Source organism: Equus asinus, chromosome 2, assembly GCF_041296235.1.
Source record: "Equus asinus isolate D_3611 breed Donkey chromosome 2, EquAss-T2T_v2, whole genome shotgun sequence".
Taxonomy (NCBI): domain Eukaryota; kingdom Metazoa; phylum Chordata; class Mammalia; order Perissodactyla; family Equidae; genus Equus; species Equus asinus.
The window spans coordinates 50,961,077-50,984,348 of NC_091791.1; the positions used below are offsets into that span (position 1 = coordinate 50,961,077).

Consider the following 23,272-nt stretch of genomic DNA (forward strand, 5'->3'; position numbering starts at 1 on the left):
TGCAAAGTACTCTCTCTCGGAGAGTTATAGTTTGTGTTAATACAGTAAAGGCTCTGACAAGTCCTGCAGTAAAGAAAAGGATCTAAATTTATTTAGCCCAGGATTTCCCACATTTATGTAATAAGAGATTTTTTTTGAAGGGGGTGTTAATCCTTATTGGCAACATTTTAGAATGTTACTTAAAATGTTTGTTTAAACTCTGCTTTACAGCCAAACTGAGTTTGAGGTGGGCTTACCTTGGCAATTTGGACAGGAAAGGCCCTGGAAAAATCTTGATCCCTCACCCTCCTACCTCACAGCACTTAATTAGTCAGGCAATTAGTCAGATGGCTAGGGAATGGCCCAGACATCCAGCGATGCGGGAGGAGACTGCTTTATGGCCTATCTTGCAGCCCTTATGTTTCCTAGAGTCCTGACTTCATGCCTTCATTTTATGCCTTTTTCAAAATGTAACATGCACAAAGAAGAGTGCATAAATCACAAGTGTACAGCAATGAAGCTTTACACACTGTTTCACACACTACTGTAATCAGCACCAGATCAAGAAACGACATTACAAGCTCCCAGAAGCCCCTTTGTGGTCTCTTCTAGTCACTTCCCCACACGAGGGTAACCACTATCTGACTGTATGCCTTCTCTTTCCAAAGGAAATGGATATATCCTGAAGGGCCAGGATGGGTCCTTGATCTCCTTGTATTCCTACAGTGCCTAGAGCAGGACTCAGCAAAGGATGGTTAATTGGGCTCATCTGTACGATGAACCAGAAAAGCACAAGTGCCCATCAAGCTCCTCTACAGGGTGGTGGAAGGGCCTTGGAGTCAGCCTACCTGGGTTCAAATTCTGCAGCTATGTCTCCCACCTGTCTGACCATGGGCAGTCACGTAATCTTTAGAAACCTCAATTTCCCGATTTGCAAGGAGATTAACCTGGATGATCTGGGTGGCCCTGAATGCCATCACAAGTATCCTCATAAGAGGGAGGCAGAAGGAGATTCGATGCCCACACACAGAGAAGAAGGTGATGTGAAGACAACAGAGAGATTTCAAGATGCTGGCCTTGAAGACTGGAGTGATACAGCCACAAGCTAAGGAATGCAGGCGGCCACCAGAAACTGCAAGAGGCAAAGAACTGGTTCTCTCCTAGAGGCCACCGAGGGAGGGCGGCCCTGCCAACACCTTGGTTTTGGCTCAGTGAAACTGACTGCAGACTTCTGACCTCCAGAAATGTAAAAGAATAAATTTCTGTTGTTTTAAGGCACCAAATCTGTGAGAATTTCTTCGAGTGGCTGTGGGAATCTAAGACACTTACCATGTGATAGATGTTGGGCAGATAGCCATGAAGAAAACACAGCCTTCGTGGAGCTTATATTCTAACGTGGAAGACAGGCAATGAACAGCTTACATAGATGCACAACCTAATGTCAGATAGTCATGCTCTCTCTATACTAAAAATAAAGCAGGGTGGTGGCCGCTCATGGAGCCTGGGAGAATGGTAGGGATGGGTTGGGTGGGGTATGCATGGCTCTGCAGAAGGTACACGGTAAAGGGGTAAGGGCCTTGTATTTTCTTCCAAATATGCCTCTGGGAATTTTCAGTATGTTTCGGAAGCCAGTGGGTTCCTCTTCAACTTGTCCTAGGAGGGGTTCTGGACTGGGGTCCATTGATTGATGTCGCTATCCTGGCTTAGCCCTTCATTTGCTCTGCCCTCGGGAGATTTCTTTAACCTCTCTAGATTTTCACGTCCTTAACCCAGTTTAGATTAATTTATAAGGTTCTCGCTCTTAAAACAAAAACTCAACGCTCACAATCCCTTCCTGCCCGGGGAAGCCACCGTCGGAAACACAACGGCCCCTCGGCCACGGCGATCCCACTCGGGACCACTAGAGGGAGGCGGGCGAGGCGACCTTTGCAGAACTGAAATGTTAAGCAAAGACGGAGGGCGTGTTGTTTTTAAAAAACTCCTTCGCTCATTCCCGTGATCTGCTTCTAATTATACATAGGGCTAGACTCTTAACCACACACATTTCAGCCAATCCTAGATGGCTCAGGCTCCTTTTTCACCCTCAAAGCAGTCCAGCCACAAGCGATGCGCTTTCAGACCAGAGAAGTGGAACGAAGAATCACTGATGCGTCGTCTCACCGCCTTCCCCTGGCGTGAGTCTCCTCGAACTGAGATGCAGCTAATGATAACGTTCCCTGCAAATTCTCCTAACTCTTGATGGCTAAAGCCAGGATTTGATGCAAGTGCCTTTCTAAATTCTTCCGAGAATAATTTTATAATTACTCTTTTCACTTCACGTTCGATGTTAGAGTCTGGCAAACGATCCTCTCTCCTCCACATCAAAGTAGAAACCAAATAATTGGGAGTTTATGTAATGAAAACCTCAATTTTAGTGGTCTAAAGGGCCTTTTATGAAAAACTACAAGAGGCGATACATTTTGGAGGCATTTTTGCATACGTTGTTAATGCAATATAAGGATATAATAATAACCATTAAGAGACTTTTCTTTTTCCTCCGTTTAATCCTTCTAACGTCTAAATCCAGAAGCTGAAGAAGGTGGAGTATCTAGAAAAAGATTCACTTATGTGTTCATTTAGTAAACCTTTTTCCTTTTAACTTTCCTTTTTCCTTTAACATTTAGACAATATCATTTTCTAAGCTACAGACTTTATTCAGGTTTTTCCAATTACCATTAATTTTTTTTTTTTTACAGTAAAAGAAGCTCTCGAATGATATGTGGTATTCAGTTGTCGTGTCTCTTTAGTTTCCTTTAAACCAAAACCTTTTCTTGGTTTTACTTTGTCTTTCATGATATTGACATTTTTTAAAAGTACAAGCAAAATCTTTGGTAAAATGACAGTGTTTGGGTTTGTCTGACGTTACTTCATGATTAGACGCAGGATGTGCGTTTTGTTAAGAATACCGTAGAAATGATGTGTCTTTCCCAGTACATCCTGGGGAAGCATGTGATGTTGATTGCTCCACCGCTGGTGATGTTAACTTTGGTCTCTTGTTAAGGTGGTAGTAAATATATTATGAAAGCTATACTGTATATTTAAATATAATATATAATATTAATATATTAACATTATAATATATAAGCTAAATATAATGTAATGTATAATAAGAAATGTACTAGGCCAGTGATTCTTAAACTTCTGGGCTTGGGAATACTTTACACTCTTAAAAATTATTGCTAGCTTCAAAGAGCTTTTTATTTTAGTTATATCTATCAATATTTACTATATTACAAATTAAAAAATATTGACTTATTAATTTATTTAAAAGTAACAGTATACCTGTTACATAGTAACAGGAATGTTTTATGAAAAATAACTGTGTTTTCCCAAGCAAAAAAATTAGTGAATAGAATGTCATTGTTTTACATTTTTGCAAACCTCGTTAATGTCTGGCTTGATAGAGAGCAGCTGGATTCTCGTATCTGCTTCTGGATTCAATCTGTTGCAATATATTTTTTAGTTGAAATATGTGAAGGAAAAAGTTCATATGTAATTGGAAGAGGAAGGGGTATTTTATTTAGTAGCCTTTTCAGATGATTGTGGATAATCTTTGATACTACACCAAAACTCAATAAGTAATAGTTTCTTAGAGGCTAGTTGCAATGTAAAATCTGAAACCATATCAGTGAACATTTTGTTCTGTGTTACCTTAAAATCCACTGGTTTATCGCGCACTTTGAGTGGATCTTTTACCCGTTCATGATTTTGTTAACATCATACACTAGTCTTTGGAAAATGTTGGCTCCCTGAGTTATACATATCTTACAAGTGTTGCCATTTCTTTACATAATAACCAAAAAAAAAAAAAAAATCAGATTTGTTAATGTTACTGCTGACCTCGTCGGAAAAGTGTTTAGCTATTGAGAAGCTGTGAAATTCACAATAGTCGAGGCAAATTTTCCAAAATTTGAGTTTTCACTTGAAAGCATGCTCCCCATTTATCACACAGAATATTAAAAAGATGAGTATTCGAGTCAAGATTTAATAAAATTAATAAATTTTACTGCTTATTCAAGGACATTTTAAAGTAAAACTTGCATTTTTGGTTTTTTTTTTTTTAAACCAAAAGCACACAGCATTGAAGATGAGAAGGACTGCTGGTATGGTGTGGGGCTATGACCTTGATTTGTGTTAAGGTGCTAGCAGTTTTACACACCATTGCCTTTGTCATTTGTGCAAATGTCAACATAGTGAAAAAGGCAAATAACATCTTAATGTTATTGTAGAAATACTCTGACCTGAAAGTGTCTCAGGGACTTCCAGGGTCTGGGGACCTTCACAAAGGTGAAGACAATGAAACACAAGCATTTATATAATATGCATATTCTGTCCCCCGTGAACTTAACAGCCAGTTGACCCAGCAGACCAGCTGACAAGAGGCAGGATGAGGGAAGAGTCTTAGAAGTTACTGGTTATATTTTAGTTCTTGTTTTTGGTCATGAGTGCATAGAGGTTGGTTATATTATAAATCTGTACTGTCCAATATGGCAGCCACTGGCCACGTATGACTACTGATCGCCTGAAATGTGACTAGAACTAATTAAGAGATGCTCTAAATGTAAAATACATACCAGATTTTGAAGGCTTCATATGGAGAAAATTGAACATAAATATCTCATTAATGATTTTAATATTGATTATATGTTGAAATTATAATCTTTTGGATATATTGGGTTAAATAAAATATATTATTAAAATTAATTTCATCTGTTACTTTATACTTTGTAAAATAGGGCCCCTAGAAAATTTAAAGCTACATATGTGGCTTCCGTTATATTTCTACTGGGCATTACTGTTATAAGTAAACACACAGATAAAACTCTGATTATAAAACAAGGACCAGCATAGACCAATGATAATAATGCATTACAAACCAAGGATTAGTTTTCAAACGATTCTGTGCATATCAAGTCAAGGGCAAAAAAAACCCCCTTTATTTAAACAGTATGGTAAAGATTATCTAAATCACTTGATAAAGACTCAGGTTGCTAAGAGAGAACAGAGGAGGGCAACTAACCTAGTCTTGGGGAGATCACAGAAAGATCACTTCGCAGAGAAAAACATGTCTCGGTTGGAACTAAAGGAAAATGAGAAATTTTTCAGGTGAATTAGGTGCAAGTAGGGCTGAAGTAAAAGGATACACCAGGGAGAAGGAACAGAATTTGCAAAGACTCAGCGGCTTTGCTCAGAGCCCACTTGGAGAACTCCAAAATTTATAGGGGCTATTGTAATACTGTTACATCACCACCTGCAGCTATTTACATAAAATTCTGTTTTCCCTGAGGCACTTGTATATAAAAGAGAAGATTTATTTTACTTTCCTACATTTCTCAAAAGAATCATGAATTTAAAATTATATATTTTAAAATCTGGGAAACATCCCGGACTCATACTAAGAGATATGCTATTTAGTTTTATAGACACACATGGCATTTTGCTTATCCACATCTTGCCAAAAATGTGACCTTTCATCTCCAGGATAGTAAAAACCTGACTCCATAATGCACAGAGCTGCACATGGCTCTCATCAAGAGGGAAAGTAAGAAATAAAAGTCTGCAAAGACATAAAAATGATATTATGGTTAATTCTGCCATGACATCACATCGATATTAGAGTTAATGCTGAATCCAGCAGTGGGATCCCAGAGTGTCAGGACCTTCATTATTAGCCATCTCCCAGCTTAGTTGCTACCACATCAACCAAGAGAACAGGCCCGGGTAAATAGTAGAGCATCAATTTAAACTGGTGGTTGGACGCCTCTTCCTTACGTGAAAAGTGTGTCTGAAGTCTTCAATCTTTCAAAAAACTGAAGACTAGCACGTCTTCAGTGTGCAAATAGTATATTCAAATCCTAAACCAATATCTGAGCTCCCCAATTTACCTTCATAATCATCTCATTCAGACAGCACCCCACAAACATGGTCCTCATTCTCTACTTATTTGTTTACGGTCCCCTGGAGTGTAGATGCTGCGAGAACTGGGGCCTCATCTGCCTTTTGTGTGCCTGTAGCCTTAGAGCCGAGGACAATATCTGGCACACAGGGGGTGCTCAAAAAATCGGGTTGCTGTTGTACTTGTTGTTTAGCTGACCCTGCTGTGTCTTTCTTGACTGGCCACCTACCCAGAAATTGTTCTGTTGGGCATCGTTGAGAATGATAATGTGTCCACTTAACCCAGATGCTCTCTTTCCCCCAGGAGGCTAAGACGACAAGGCTTAGTAACTGGCCTTCAGTAGTTAAGCCATCTGCATCACTGGAAGAGCAGGAGCTGATCGTGAGAGCCGATCCACATCTCTCCCAGCCCCTCCTGTCCTGTGCCTCACAATAACTTCCATGACTCAGTGCCTCCTCTGTGCTGGGCACTTCACAAACGTCATTCCACATCTTTACAACAATTCTACAAGATGATGGTTATTAATATTGTCATCGTCTCCATTTTACAAATGAGGAAACTGAGGCCACTTGCCCAAGTCCACGCTGTTAGTAATAATGGACCTAGCTGGGATTTGAACCCTGCTCTGATTTCACCCTGGAGTCTGACCTTCTCTTCCATCCACAGGTAATCTGGTCTATGATTCTGGAAGACCAGCAGCTGGAGGAGGAGAATCAGTATCGTTGGGGGCACTTGGAAGAAAGTGAAAGTGAAGCAGGTAGTCCCAGTGATTTTTATGGAGAAACGAATCTCAGACTTGGAGAAGTCAACTTTGTAATTTGGTGAGAGGGCTTGGAGTTAGTGAGTAGCAGAGCCAGAGTTCAGACTCTCCTGAATCTGAGGTCCATACCGCTTTTTAAAAAAACTAACAACAATTTTTTTTTGAATAGGCATTAAATCCATGTGGTTCAATAAGTCAAAAGGACCTTCAAAGATAGGCAATTAAAACGTTAGCTTCTATCTGCATCCAGTACCACTCCCTCCTCCTGCATGTCCCACTCTCATCAGAATCTCATATGTCTTTCCGGTCCAGCTCTAGGCAAACAAAAGCAAATACAAAGGCGAGTTCTTATTTTCTCCCATTTCTTACACAAAAGGTGGCATATTATACACTCCCAAACTATACTCTTCTCATTTAATGGAATGTAAAAGTAACTAACACATACGTGGTACTTCTCTGCTGTGTGCCAGACCCAGTTCTAAGCATTTGATGCATATTAACTCATTTAATGCTCTCATCAACCCTATGAGGTAATATCTATTATTATTATTATTAGATAATTAGGTATTCTTATCTGCTATTATTATCTTCATTTTATAGTTGATTATATTGACACAGAAAGGTTGTCACTTGCTCAAATCACATAGCTAGGAAGAGGTGGAGCCAGGCTTCCCACTTAGGTGGTCTGGCTGCAACCTCTGCTCTAAGCTGCCTTTCTCATATTATAAAAGGGGAAGACACACCATGAATATATAATATAGATCACATATTATAGAACATCTATTCTCTTTTATATAATATGAATTCTATATTTTCTGTATGCAGTGTTAAATATCTACTATTTCAGTACAGAGAGGGCTTTCTCACTTTTTAAACATCTGTATAGTATTCCATTAAGCTGATAACTGTAATTTATTTAGCTAGTCTCCTACTAATGGATATTTTGGTTATTTCCACATCTTTTGCTATAATAATAATAAAATATAGACTATAATAATCTATACTTATATAATATACAATTATAATATAATATATAATTATAATTAATATGTGATTACAATAAAATAATATAAATGCTACAATAAATATCAAGCACATGTTCATTTCCTACGTGTGCAGGTCTATCTGTGGGATAAATTCTCAGAAGTGAGAATACTGAATCGAAGGCCATATGCATTTGTGATTTTGACAGATAGTGCCAAAACGCCTTCCAAGGGACTGTGTACCCTTTACCATCCCCACCAGCCATGGACCAAAGGGCCTGTTTCCCCATGGCCGCACTCACGCAGTATGCTTTTATAAGGCCGCACCCTTAACCACTGCACCATGATGTCTCCTATGGACAAATTAGTTTCAAAGCTGGAAGTGTCCAGGGAAAACTAAACTGCGTAAGAAAAGGTCAGAAACTTGACCTGAGTCAAATATCTGGCCAGAAGTTTGACAAATGAGCAGCAAAATGGAAGGTACTTGATAATTATACTCCAGGGAAACAGTTTAAAGACATTTATGCCAATAATTGAGTTTCCATTCTGGATAGCCTGAGTTTCTAAACGGTCCCCTTCCTCTGTGGAGAGAGGAAGGTAGTTGAATTCTAGGAAATGCCGCTGGATTCTGAACACTGGCAGGAAGTCTGCTATCATCTAAGTGACAAGGGGGAGAACTGCTGGTCTGGGCTACTAAAAGCCCTCTGAGCTTATGTGGGATAACATCACCTTTTCTGGTTCATTCTGGTGACCTGGTTGAGTACAAATTGCTGGGAGCTGATCAAAAAGGAACAGGCAGAACCCAGCTTCTGTTGTGGGCTGCGGACCCCCAGGAGCTCAAGATGAGCATACAGGGTGTTCAGATCTTCCAAGTAAATGCACTGAGCTGCGGCATGCGGTCCTGGGCGATTTTGTTTTTTCTAAATTCTTTTAGAGCTAATGTTTTCCAGATTTTTAATAAGGAGCATATATTACTTTTACAATCAAGAAAAATAAATAAAGCTCATTAAAACAAAACAATTCTTTCTTTCTTTTTCTTTCTTCCTTCCTTCCTCCCTCCCCCCTTCCCTCCCATCTTTCCTTCCTTTCTTTCTTTTCCTCCAAAACAATTCTTTCAAAACAGGCCAGCAGCCTCCTACGTGGTGAGAGTCAAGGGTCCCAGGAAGTTCCTGGCTAACCCCAAGGCCTTCCGTCAGCCTTGTAGCTCTGGGAATACTGCAGATGCAACTCATCTGTAAGATGAGCACCCCTCCCCTTTCAGCTATTCCTCGCTCGTTCTGGAGTGTGCAGGTCCAGGCAGGATTGGGTGGAGAAGGCAGGGATGCTTAGACCTGAACGGGAAGAGGGCACCGGGAGACAGGATAGAGGTGTTTAGAGTGGCTGTGTGTACAGGAGCGAAAAGCAAAGGATGTACTTCTCTGACTTCTCCAGAGTGTCTACAGCCAGCCCTATACATCACCATTGAAAAGAATCCAGAGAGAAGATCTTGATTGCCTGTGGGTTGGTGAACCCCCACTTGCTGGGTGTAGAAATCAATCCAGCCTGTATGGTAGTTTGTTATTACAGATGAAGATTCTAACAATGTAATTCTATTCCTGGGAATTTACCCTGAGGACATAACTTGAAATATGAACAAAGTTGTTTACCGAAGGATAATTGCTGCATTATTAATAAATCTGAAAAATAAGACATAACTTAAATGTCCAATAATAGGGAACTAGTTATATGAATTAGGATACATACACAGAATGCAATATTTTGCAGCCGTTAAAAAATTTAAGTTATAATTTTAAATGGGAAGCAATGTGCAAAAGTGATTTACTTTATGATTAAAATTATGCAAAAATATGCATAGAAAGAAGACTATAAGGAAAGATACTAAAACGTTAAATGTTAGTCTTTGGATGGTTGGGATTGTGAGACATTTAATATTTTTTCTTTCTTTTCTATAATGAGTATGAATTTTTTAAAATTAAAAAGGTATACTTACCTAAAAGCATTGTTAGTAGATTAAGGATTTAACTTACATGTATACACAGTATGTACATGATTAATTGTATTTCAGTCTATGTACGTAATTAGTAAAACTCTGTGTGTAAAACCGGGCTTTTTTCCTGCACCACCAGTGAACTCGTGAAAGGTTGACTTAGGGTTCAGTGTATGGTCACTGACATCAGTAACAGGTACCAATAAAATACTCCAATGGGTCTTATTGGAAGTATTTTAAATAATTGAAGATTCATTTTAATTAGTGTAATTTTCACATAAACAATAATAGATTCAATAAAACTCTTAATGTTTTCTTTCCTGATAAGTAGGTTAAACAAACTCCTACAAATTCCATTTATGCTGTTACTTTGCTTGGCAAAATATACCCTCATAGAAAACTCATAGGCCAGTTTCAGAGTGGACGAGACCAGCTCAGATTGGATATTCAAAATTGGTAAGGTTTTATTGTTCCTACACATGTACTTTGTCTAAAGCTTACTAAACTTGAATCTTTTCTTGGGGTAGTGACAGACATCCAACTCTGGGATCTACACACCTCACTTACATTTTGTTAATCATATTTGGACCATTTGCTAATGGTTTTGTGAGTGATATCTTACTTCCCCCTGTTTCGTTGGAAGGTCAAGGTTTGATCTTGGTTGAACAGATTTTAACCAAGGGTTCAGTGCAAGGCTGTACTCTGGGGATTTATTAGCTGGTAAAGTGAGGAAAAAAAAAAAAAAACAGCGGGGGCTCAGGAACCCGCTTCAGAACCCAGCTCACTTATAACGTCAGAGAGGTAACAGTTCAGGGTTATTTATTGTACTCGTGCTACCTCTCAGGTGCTGTCCAGTTACTGTAGGGCGGCAAAGATGAACAGCACGATCCTTGCCCGGGGCAGCGGCTATTTACAAACTCCATTATGCTGTCTTAGGAGGTGGCATCCATTAGGGAAGTAAGCTGAATATGAGACAATAGGTAGGAGTAGGGACTGTGGCAAGGTGGAAAGGGCTTCCCAGATTTAGAGGCTTTGGTCTAATCGTATCATTTGGCCCTCTGAATTTCGAGACAGATTAGCAAAATGGACTTTTTCATAAAATCTCCTGATTTAAAAAAAGTTCTCAACTAATTTACAGTTTTGAAAAACACTGTGACTTCGGATGAAACAAAAAAATTCCACTGGGTCACATTAGACCTGTGGCCAATTTTTGTCTTTGAGGAACCGTCCTGTTGAATGGCAAAGCACTTACAGATGTTTGTGATTGCAGAGTGATATGATAATAACACTTCACAGGTTTATTGAAAATATTTAATGTGGTATTGGGTGTAAAGTACTTGTCACATTGACAGCCGTTGTCATAAATTGGTGATAAAATTCATGTGCCAAGGGTAGACGTAATGAGAGGATGGCACAGACTGTGCAGGGAGAGGTACCGGAGACTTTCCCAGAGGTGGTGATGCCTGAGCACTGTTTTTTGTAACAGCTTTATTGAGAGATAATTCATAGACCATACAATTCACTCACGTAAAATATACAATTCAATGGCTTTTAGTATATTCATAGAATTGTGCAACCATCACCATACTCAATTTTAGAACATTTTTATTATCCCCAGAAAGTAGCTTTGTACCCATTAGCAGTAACTTCCCATTTCCCCCAACTCTTCCAGCCCTAGGCAACCACTAATATGTACACCTTCTATTTCTATAGGTTTGCCTATTCTGGCCATTTAATGTAAATGGAATCTTACGATACGTGGTGCTTTGTGACTGGCTTCTTTTACTTAGCATGATGTTTTCAAGATTCATCCATGTTGTAGCATGTATCAGTACTTCATTCTCTTTTAGTGCCAAATAATATTCCACTGCATGGATTTGCCACATTTAATTTATCTATTTAACAGTTGCTGGACAACTGGGTTATTTCTATTTTTGGCTATTGTGAATAAAGCTGTTATGAACGTTCGTATACAAGTTTCTGTGTAGACGTGCTTTCCTTTCTCTTGGGGCTACACCTAGAAGCAGAATTGCTCGGCTAAGCATTGCTGTGAATGATAAATAGAGCTTTTAGGTTGAAGAGGCAGGGCGAATCAGGGGAGAGAGAGAGGATGGGCGAGAATTGGGAGGATATTTTGCATTTTGAGCAAAACCATGGAGGTGTAAAAGAAAAAAGCATATGCAGGAAGCTTGAAGTGGCTGTATATGGAAAAAGGGATGAGAAATAGGGCTAAAGAAGAAGAGGTCAGGCCATGGTGGGCTTGTTGGTCTATACTTTCTTCTGAAGGTACTAGAGCCACTGAAAGGCTGAAAGCAAGGCAGGAGCAAGATCACTCCAGAGGCCACATGGAGGATGGATTTGGTTTCAAAGCTGGGACCCTACCTGGCAGGCAGCTCTGGTCAACATCTTACTACCTGCAGAGAATTTTGCTCTTCAGAGATATCCACGTTAAATATTTGGACTGGCTTCTCGCAACCAAAATACTGTAATATGGATCCGTGATATGTGATATATTTATAATACAGTTAAGGAAGTTTTAAGATAAGCGATATTGTTGTCTTAGAAGACATTGCAACATGGGGCAAGGCTTATTTATGTTGGTGCCAAAATGTGTTTGGATTAGGTTTTTGAAAGTGAATGTGCCAGTTTGCTTAGATTCTTTTTTTTCCCCCTGCAGCAAGAAATATTCATTTTGGCCCATAAAAAGTATACCAGAATTGTGATTGAAATGGAGAAGATGACTCATGACTTGAATGTGAATCTTCTGGAATTAAAATTCCTTCTGCATTGGTAGCTCTTAACAAAGGGACATTCAGAGGGTGCTCCTTGTTTATTCCAGGTTGAAGGACAAGAACCTGAATTGAGATGTTGTTATTCAGAATGAATATGTTTGTGCCCTTATGCTATGGGAATTATTAGACACTATTAAAAATGCTGTTGTGTATTGCGTCTTTCAAAGCTGCAAATATCAGGCTATGATTGATTCTCTTCTGAGTTTTATTTAATATGTTTTCCAGTCGTTTTCATTTAAGGGCCTTCAAAAATAATATTTCTCTATGCTAATTCCAAATTGAATTTAAGACTGACTATCAAAACAGCTTGTAGCTGCTTTTTAATTTCCGTATTTACTTGGTAAACAGCAGAAGTGGAGCAATATGAAAGGGTTTGGAAAAGGTGTATAAAGCCTTCTAGTTTCCATTTTCTAGTGTTTAATTTATTGAATTTGTTTTCTCCTTTTTGAAATTAAATACAGGTTGGGAAAGTTTAAAATGCTATCAATATATGTTCAGTCCACAAATACTTATTGAATACCCACTGTATGTCAGACACTATGGGTGGTTTGGGGGATAAGATCACTAAGATAAAGGTCCCTTTAGAGGTGTTTATGACCTACTGGAGGAGATGAGAAACATACACAAATGGCTGTGCTGGGAGATAGAACTGGATAGGGCCCAGGAGTGGCACAACTGAAGTGCATGGGGTGTAGCCGATTTTTTTTTTGGTGAGGAAGAGTGGCCCTGAGCTAACATCTGTGCCCATCTTCCTCTATTTTCTATGTGGGTCTTCGCCACAGCATGGCTTGATGAGTGGTGTAGGTCCATGCCCAGGATCTGAACCTGTGAACCTGGGCTGCCTGGGCTGCCCAGGGCCACCAAAGCAGAGTGTGCTGAACTTAACCACTATGCCACCAGGCCGGCCCCTATAGCTGATTTTTATGGGTGATTTAATAAGGGTTGTGCAGAAAGGGGCCTGTGGTTGAATATGTTAGAAAGTACCAGTTTAAACAAAATTAAATGGGCATTATAGTACAATGGATGTGTCTGGGTCCAAAACCTGCAGCTTTCACTTACCTGTTGTGTGATTTTGGTCAAATTATTTAACCCTAGAGTTTCCTCATCTGTAAAATCAATGTATTCCATAGAACTGATAGTGGGGATTAAATGAGACAAGACGTGTACAGTGTTTAGAGCAGCCTGGTGTAGAGTGAGCTCTCAGGAATGATTATTCTGGTAGCGCAGGACTTCTCAGAACCCAAAGTACTAACATGTGTTCTGTATCAAAAAGAGAGAGAGAGAGAAATCACGTGACTTCTCCCAAACCTGTTTGACCACACAGCACTTTTTGTTTCTTTGTTTTAAATAGAGCATCTCAAGGAGCTAGTGGTCTAAGGAACAGATTTTGATAACCCTGGGATAGGAAGATCAGAGGTTAAAAAGCCAGCATTTAGGCTGAGCCTTGTAAGATGGGAGTGACTTAGTCAAATAAAGATGGAGTACAGAATATTCTAGGCAGAGAGGAGTCAAAGCAAAAAAACCCCAAAGTATCATTATAATTGAGGGCAGCAAAAATCTTTTGTAGAAATATATTTATTCATGGGGAAAAAAATGGACTTACTGTTGGAAAGGATAAAAGCCAAAATGATTGCAGTGGACAGTTGCTGTTTTGGCCTGCCAGGATCCATCCCCCATTCTTCAGGAAACAGCATCAGAATTTTCCTCGGGTGAGTATACTGTGAAGCTATGGAAGCGCCCGCCTCCGAGCCTCTTGTTTGTACTGCTGTATCTTTCCATTCTGAGGTTCCTCATTCACATCTCCCCTTGTGTTCCAAGTATTAGAAGGGCTGTAGGCATATTTTTAAATCCAATCCAGGGAAAGTTGAGTTGGGAATACATTTAGTTTGTGTTTCAGTGGATATATTTATGTGGTTCATAGTCACTGGGTTATAGTTCAGCATTTGCTGGCTTCGCGATGTGATTCCTGACGTCCAGGAACACTCCTACTGCCCACGGTGGTGACCGATCTGATATGGCAAGAGGATGCGGACAGCAAACTGGTTAATGAGCATCATCAATTCGAAGAGTATTTAAGATGAGTCAAGTTTGGACAAGAAAACTTGAAATATCTTGAAATCATCTAGCTCATATGCAGAAGAAATTTGAGAGAAGTCCCAAATTTGGCAGTAATAATATGTTAATAATAACTTGGCATAAAAATATACAGAAAATTACTAACAACATGTTGTGAAGTTGAAAGAATGTTTTAAAGCTGACAGTTGTATAAAAAACAAATATTGATCAACTATAGTAGAAGGACTGAATTATCTCTCTATTCTCCTTAAAAAATGATATTTTGAAGTCATTGTCGTGTGAAGAAGTGATTAAGGAGTGTTCAGCCGAAACTTGTAGGGAAAAAAACCAATAAAAGAGACATTCCAGGAAGGGTTTTGTGGTGATTGTGATATTTCTTTGTTTTTGGGATTTGTTATTTGTTATTTCTTTTCTTGTTTGAAATATTTTCTTTCAATATCTAGAATTGAATTTGTAATTTTGTCTTCTTTTTCTTAAACAGGGACCCCAAACTGAAAAAGTATTAGAACTCAACAAAACTTGATCTGCCTTTGGAAACAACCCTTCTCATCACACTCACTTTGTGACATTCAGGTGGTGCTGACTGCATCCCAGACTCCGGAAGGGTAAGTCTTTCCAGGCTGGCCAATGTTGCATTGCATTCAACTGGTGGGAGAGAATGGTTCAGGGGTTCAGGGTCACATGACCCAATCAGAGCCAAAGAGATTCCATCCTCAGGCTTGTTTCTGGAAGCCGGTGCGTTGGGAAGCAGGTCCTCGCCTAACATGAGCAGGGCTGCTGTGGCAGGGGCACAGAGGGAGGAGTCATACTATATGTCTAAAAATGATGAAGTTATAAATCAAGGTACCAAGCTGGTTAATAGGATATATTCTGTCCTTCTACCATGACAAATATACCTTCATAAGGACAAAATCAAAACATGTGTAAAGCTATGATTTTTATATGACTGAAAATTGTCAAATACCCGAAGACAAATGAATTGAATTTTTATTGAGCATCATTGGGCATTCTGTTAGTGTCCTTGTGATGATTAGATGAGTAATAAAGTAAACACAGAGATATATACCATAAGTTATTATATATTTATTCCATAAACATTATTTTCCTTTTATTTATGTCAGCAAAAATCACTATTTTATTATCAAAGTTTTCTCATAATTTATATTTTATTGACAGTAATGATCAAATGAATTAGAAAAATAAAATTTGAATATATTTTCCTCAAAAAATGTAGAATAAGGTAAATGTAAATTTTTAAAAATTAATGATGTTTGTTTTCAAAAAGTTATTTTTCTTTTAAGATTTTAAAGATTATTTATTAAAATAAAAAGTACGTATTATAGTTAATTAATATCAAAGATTATAAATCAAAGATATAGAAATATAGCTTAAATTTTATATTACTTTTGAAATTTTAATTTAATCTTATTCAATTAAAAAAATTATTCATAATTTTAGTGTCCAGTGTTCATCTAGTTGCCGTTGTATTAAATCAGAATCACATTTGTGCATGTAACAATCTAAACTTGTGTAAAAAATTTGAATATGAATTCTTTAATATTGTAAAATGTTTCTCAGCTACCATGTGCAAATATTGCAAAAATCTCTCTAACATTGGCTTGCTCTGTAGCGATAAACTGGGACATGAAGAAATGGAAGAAAAAGAACCCTTGGCACTGCTGGGAATTAATATTTCATTTGCAAGATTTATTGCATTCATATCGGTTGAAAGAAAAGATTTGACAAATGAATTAATTGGTCTTTTCTCTTACCTAAGCTCTTCCTCCTTTCAAATCCTCCCTACACTTCCAAGCACTGTCAGTAGGACACTACAAAATTTCATAACATTCAGGTGCGGTTAATTTGAGGAAATGGAGCAAGAAGTGGGGAGAAGTTTATTTTACTGGAGCCTCTTGTGTTATGCACAAAAGTGGATGTTTAGGATTTTTTTTTTTTTATTGAGGTCGGAATAGTTTATAACATTGTGAAATTTCAGTTGTACATTACTATTTGTCAGTCACCATATAAGTGTGCCCCTTTACCCCTTGTGCTCACCCCCCTAACCCCCTTCCCCCTGGTAACTACTAATTTGTTCTCTTTGTCCATGTGTTTGTTTATCTTCTACGTATGAGTGACATCCTACAGTGTCTGTCTTTCTCTGTCTGGCTTATTTCGCTTAACATAATACCCCCAAGGTCCATCCATGTTGTTGCAAATGAGACAATTTTGTCTTTTTTTATGGCTGAGTGGTATTCCATTGTATATATATATATATATATATATATATATACACACCACATCTTCTTTATCCATTCATCAGTTGTAGGCACTTGGGTTGCTTCCACGTCTTGGCTATTGTGAATGATGCTGCAATGAACATAGGGGTGTATAAGTCTCTTTGAATTGTTGATTTCAAGTTCTTTGGATAAATACCCAGTAGTGGGATAGATGGGTCATATGATATTTCTATTTTTAATTTTTTGAGAAATCTTCATACTATTTTCCATAGTGGCTGAACCAGTTTTCATTAGGATATTTTTTTTTTCCTTCCCCCAAAGACCCCCGGTACATAGTTGTGCATTTCTAGTTGTGGGTCCTTCTAGCTGTGGCATGTGGGACACCGCCCCAGCACGGCCTGATGAGCAGTGCCATGTCCGTGCCCAGGATCCGAACCGGCGAAACCCTGGGCCGCCAAAGCAAAGCATGAACTCAACCACTCGGCCACGGGGCTGGCCCCTGCATTGGGATATTTTTAAATGACTATAGATAGAGTTATGTGTATGTTTGTGACAAGTGGAATCCTCCAAACCATGAGGCCCAGGCCAGGGACGCCTCATGTCTCTGGGAAGAAAGAACCGCTATGGGATGACCATTCTGTTGCTCCCCAGAATTCCTGGGTACACTCTTGCTACCTTAGTCTCCTGGGTATGCTTTTCCTCTCCAGGGTTGGAGAAGTGGGGGTGGAGAGAGCTGTGAGTGACAGGACGTGATTTTTGCCCTCAGTCTCACTACTCTCAAAAGCTATTTTCTATCTCTCTCAAGGACTATCTGTATAATCTCTGTAATGACTTAAGTATTTAAAAAGACTGACTGCAGCTAGCTTCGGATTTCCGGGTTGGGAGTGGTGAGGAGACAATCCCTGAGGCAAGGAATTGTGAATGGTGTGGCTATCTGTTTGCAATAGGAAGAGAGAAGATTGCAGAAAAAACAAACAGGAATTAATATCTTGATAAATTATCCTGCCACAGTGGCATGGCTACTTGCTTCTCAAGTGGTGAGAAGGTAAAATTCAGTTGTTGCTTTCAGCCCCTGAATTACAATGGGGGTTATTCTGGAAATCAGGTTAGAAAAATGGAAACATATTACAGATAAAACCTACAAATCTCACCACTTGGGAGTGATACAGCTTCGAGGGCCACATGACAAGGGGTCGGAGTGTGGGCCACAATCACAAGGTCTTCAGTCAGAGAGACTTTCCCAGAAGCACGGGGTGACAGTCTCTCTCCAGGAACAGGTGCCGTTTAATAGGACAATGACTAACTAGCCAGTTGTATTTTAGTAAGCCTGGCATGAAAAGAGGGGATGTTTTGCATCAGATCGAGCAGGCATAATAACAATGTAGGTTAGAAGAGTGGTAAAAAAAAAATTAGGCCCAGAGGAAAAAATATCAAAAGTAAATTGTAATTTTATGTTGTGAACTAATTGGAAGCTTTAAATGGCAATTGAAATGCTTTCTGGGCCTCAGGGAGATGATTCGGCCTTCTTCAGGATGTTTGAACTTAATTACCAGGTGCAGCAAGAGCCGAATGAGTTTTGTAAAAATTACTTAAAATAATCATGTTGGGCACCAGAAATGGTTATATTTATCTAAGGGCCTTGGCACACCTTTCAAGTTAAAAGATAATTTGCATCATTGAAAATTTAGTAGAATTTTAATACGTCTACAGATGAGTGGGAGGATGTTCGAAAAATGTGCTCTGTACCTGTCAGGAATTCACTGGGGTTTAAAAATGTATACGGATTCTTCTAGAGTGGTATACTAGTATATTGGTAGCAAACTGTTTTTATGTTCTTAAAAATATTTTTAAAAGGTAAAAGTAATATAATAACTATAGAGTTTTCAAAAAACAGAAAAAAAATTATCTAGCATCTTACCAGAATTCCTTTTTTGTACAAGAACTCATCTTTTTATAAACCTTTGTGGCATATGGTTTTCATATTGTTATGCAATTTTGTATCATGCTCTTTTTTCCTGGATTATAAAGTGTTTTTTCTTATGTTGCTACCTATCCCACATTTTAATTTAAAATTTTAATGATTGCATCGTATTATTTCTAGGAGATGTGCCAAAAATTTACTTAACTATTGTCTGTAAGATAAAATGTTTAGCTTTTTCCCAATTTTTGCCATTAAAAATAAAAATGCAATCAATGCACCGTGTGCAAAGTGCCCCTCCTTCATCTCTTGTTTTGGTTCCAGACTTCCAATTATTTCCAAGAAGTGGGATTAATGGGTAAAAGGGTATAGGACATTTTCTTGGCCCTGAATATATATGGTTAAATTATTTTACAAAAGAGTTGTTCCAATGAAATAAAATGCTACAATATTTCAGACTGGCACATCCTTTGTACTCACTAGCAATTTGTCTTTCTCTCTCTTTTCTTTTTGTCTAATTTAATAATAGCTGTCTTTTAATTTAGGTTTCTTTAATTGTGAGCTGAGCTAAATATTTTTGCTAATGTGTATTTTTTATGTCCATTATGTATTTAGTACTTAAAGATTAACTCCTCTCATGTGAAACTAAATTCAATTGATGACAAATTCATTAAAAGTTTCTGAAAATTTGTTAGAAGAAAGTAATTATACTCCCAATTTAAGTGAACAAAACTTTTAGTTATATTTAAATTAGAAATGGAATGTTTCTAGTGAAGGTTATTTAATAGTTTTAGATAACTATTTTCTCTGGTTACCTCAATCTCAAACTAATTTCCCTCAAAATGTTAATAAGGATTCACTGAAAAAAGTTCCGTGATCAAATAAATTGGGGGAGACAGCAGGATGATGGGCGAAAAGAACCCTTCCTATGATCAGTGCTAAAAGAGCCTAGATGAATTGAATTGTTTAATTCCATATTCCCACTTGGTAGGATCCCAATCTCTGTTTCAAGGGAACTGACTCCAGCCTCCTCCTGGGCTTCACAAAGCATATTAGCATATTAACAAGCTCACATTAGACCTGTGAGGTCCTGTGCTAAAGAAATCTGTTTAATAGTCACTTGGTCATACTATTTACATTTTTAATGGTGTGATCAAGAGAGGTACCTAGGACCTTCTTCCCTTTGAAAAGAGGCGTTTTTCCTCCTTTGACTCTGCCCCTTTCTACCAAAGCCAAATGAGTAGCAAAGGGGGTGTGGGAGCAGGGGTTGCCTGTCTCCGTCTTAGGCAGAAACCTTCATTGCCTTGGGTCCAGGTATTCTTACCCTTCTTGTTATTAAGTGCCGTATCTGTCTATAGTGCTGGTAATGGTTGAGGATGCTCGAGAGTGCATTAGAACATCACAGGTGCTTTAGAAGAACATAATAGAACCTCTAATTATGTTTATTTTTCATCTTTTGGATATTTGTATTTCTACATGTGTTTCATAAAGTAGTGTGTGTTTGTGATAAATGAACATGTGTTAGGGCTACATGCTCAAGTTTGTGTATCAGTGATCTAAATGGCTAGGAATAAGTTTTGAGCTTATAAGGAAATTGTTAAAGAGGGTGTTCATTCATTCATTCAAAAAAATACTTCTGGAGCAAATACAGAAGGTCAAACCTACTAGGCACTGAAGACATTGTAATAAACAAGGGTCCCTACCTTCATGGAGGTTTTAGGACTCAGGCCAGAGGGACAAAAGACATTCTGGTACCTTATGTGTAATGGATATAGCTCATCAGACAAGAACATTGAGATTTGGAGCATACTTTTTACCTGGAGTATCCGCTCTGTATATGTCCATTTCCAAATTGTGGTGGCAGCCAATGACCTGTTAAGAATTTGGGACTACTATTTCCTGCTCATCTCTTTCTTTCTGTATCTTTCCTTATTAAAGATACGATGCATGATATGCTTGATTCTAATATCTGTGATTCTCAAAACAGTGTACTTTAGAATTTGTCTAGCTAAGAGGTTCATCGTTATATGAATTGTCCAATTGATTGATATCAACTTGGGGTCATGTGATGGTGTGCTGGTTTGCTAGAGCTGCTGTAACCAAGTACCAAACCTGGAGTGGCTTAAACAACAGAAATTTATCGTCTTCCAGTTCTGGAGGCTAGACGTCCGCGAAGGTGTTGGCAGATTTGGTTTCTTTGGAAGGCTCTGAGAAAGGATCTGTACCATCCTGCTCTCCTAGCTTCTGGTGGTTTGCTGGCAATCTTTGTCATTCCTTGGCTTGTAGATGCATCATCCCGATCTCCGTGTTTGTCTTCACACGGCATTCTCTCTGTATATGTCTGTCTCTGTGTCAAAATTTCCCCTTTTTATAAGGACATCAGTCATATTGGATTAAGATCTACCCTAATGACCTTACATTAACTTGATCATCTGCAAACACCCTATTTCCCAATAAGATCACATTTGTAGGTACTGGGGTTAGGACTTTAACATCTTGTGGAGGGACACAATTCAACTCATAACAGATGGTTAGAATGTCCTGGCAGATGGAAGGATGGCTTGACAAATGCCACCATGATGATTTTATACTACAATATTTTGTATGTTAGTTTTAATTAACCTGTCTTCTTTAAAGGGATCATTTTGTTAAATATATAATTCTAATCTACTTAGATAAAGATTGGGTGTTGATGTGATTCCAATTAAGATTACGCAATATGTTGGCATTCTATCTGTTTGGTACTTGTAGTAAGACAAATGGCTGAGCAGTGGCTGAGCTCACGCCTCCTATGTAATAACATTCATGGAGAATGGAGTCTGATCATTGTGGGGAGGCACATTTCCCATCTGATGCTGTTGGTGCAGACTACTGCAACCTTTTCTAGGTCCAGACAACTAGTTCTCATAGCCTTAGATCTTATTCCTTGAGATTTATCTACCCCTTGGAGGAATGCAGACTAATTGCTTCTGCTTCCTTTACCCTGGCCTCTAAGTTGTCCCCAGACGTTCTGAGACTTTACAACATGCTCAAAAAAAGGGAAAACATATACACAAAATAGCATGTAGTCTGATAATATGGTTCTTAAATGCTGCTGCCTGGGTTGGCTGCAACAGAATCACCAAAGGGAATGAAAATACTGATTCCCAGGCTCCACCCATGGAAATTCTGATTCAGAGTGCCTGGGACTGGGCATTAGAAATACATGGTTCAGAAACCAGTAATTTAGGAGTTACAGCTTGCTTATCTTCTCCTTCCCATTTCGTTCTTCCCATAACAGAAGCCATCTGCCCTACTCTATTTGGGGGTAGGTTCATGCATGCTGAGACTTCTAGAAGTCTAGATTCTGGACTCCAAGTTGTAGAAAGAGCTGAGAATCCGCAGGGTGACAGTGTGGTGTAATAGTTTAGATCCTGTACAATGGATTCTGCCACTGGCTAGGCTGGGTGACCTTGGGCTTATCCTCTCTGGGTCTCAGTTTCTTCATCTATAAAAGTAGTGAGAGCTACCTCATAAATTTGTGAACTTTAAATGAGTTCCTATGTATAAAGTACTTATGATAGTGCTTGGTACATAGCGATCTCTCAATCAGTTTTGCTAGTACTATCATGAATATTTTCCTTCCCTTCTAAGATTCAATGTCTAAATTCCAGTTTCCTGTCTGAGGAGCTACTACTTTCTGGGAGACTGACAACAGGAATGACACATTTGAGTCAAAGACCAGCCCTTGCCACAGGACAAGTTAAACCATCTCTATACTCCCTATCTGGGAATGTGTGGAATTACCCTAAAGTAGTGACAAGAAAACCATATCAGAATATAGGAGGTCGTGAGTCTATAATCGGCATAGGAGGTACAGTTGTGGAGGTTCCTCGTAGCTCCGGTGATGGAGTCCTGGTTCGCTGTGCAGACCTGCAGTGAGACCCTGGAGACACCTGGGCAAGCGGTAGCCTCTTCCCTCTTACTTGTCCCCTGTTTGTCCAGTTAATGGCATTGGGCTGCTGGTTCTTGAGCTATGTTCCAGTCTCAAGCTGGATCTGGAGTCCTACCCTGAACCCTGCCCTCATGGCTGTAATTCATGCCACCCACCCAGCCCTCATGGATCTTGCTTTCCAGGGTGACAGATCCTATCCTCGTCATGCTGGCACTGGTTCCGAACCTGTTGGAAAAATGTGGTAAGTGGTGTGGGGAACTGCAGGGTATTGTTGGTGCCTCAAGAGATTTGGGAAGCTGTGTTTTGCTATTGAAAATGTGATAGATATGGGAAATGTCATGAAAATACATTGGCACCATAAACACAGAGGTGGCATAAGACAAGACATATATGTAAGTGACAATAATTTTTATCTTAGAGGGGATACGTTATTCAGTACTTTCTGAAGTTGTTATCCACGCTAGGACTCTCTGGGGAAACCTGCTGTTCTTGACTGAGTATTCTCAATTCATGCCCTGTAAATCTCTTTATTGCAGGTCTTACTACACTCTATGCATTTGATTATCTGCCTGTTTCTTTGCAAGACTGTGAGGCCCTCACTGATTCGTCTTTACATCCTGACCACTTGACAGAGTACCTGGCATTCAGTAGGTGCTCAATAAATGTTTGCT

At 38.9% G+C, this 23,272-nt stretch overlaps 1 long non-coding RNA gene across 3 annotated transcripts; it reads left to right on the plus strand.

Moving 5' to 3' along the window:
• The first annotated feature begins 2,041 nt into the window (after positions 1–2,041).
• On the plus strand, positions 2,042–23,272 carry LOC123279769 (uncharacterized). Of its 3 annotated transcripts, XR_006518029.2 has the most exons (6): positions 2,042–2,153; positions 6,581–6,671; positions 14,004–14,145; positions 14,994–15,117; positions 22,784–22,842; positions 23,138–23,272. It is a non-coding gene; the product is annotated as an uncharacterized lncRNA (long non-coding RNA). The 3 variants fall into 3 exon arrangements; XR_011495193.1 differs by lacking the exon at positions 14,004–14,145; XR_011495194.1 differs by lacking the exon at positions 14,004–14,145 and having other exon boundaries at positions 2,096–2,557.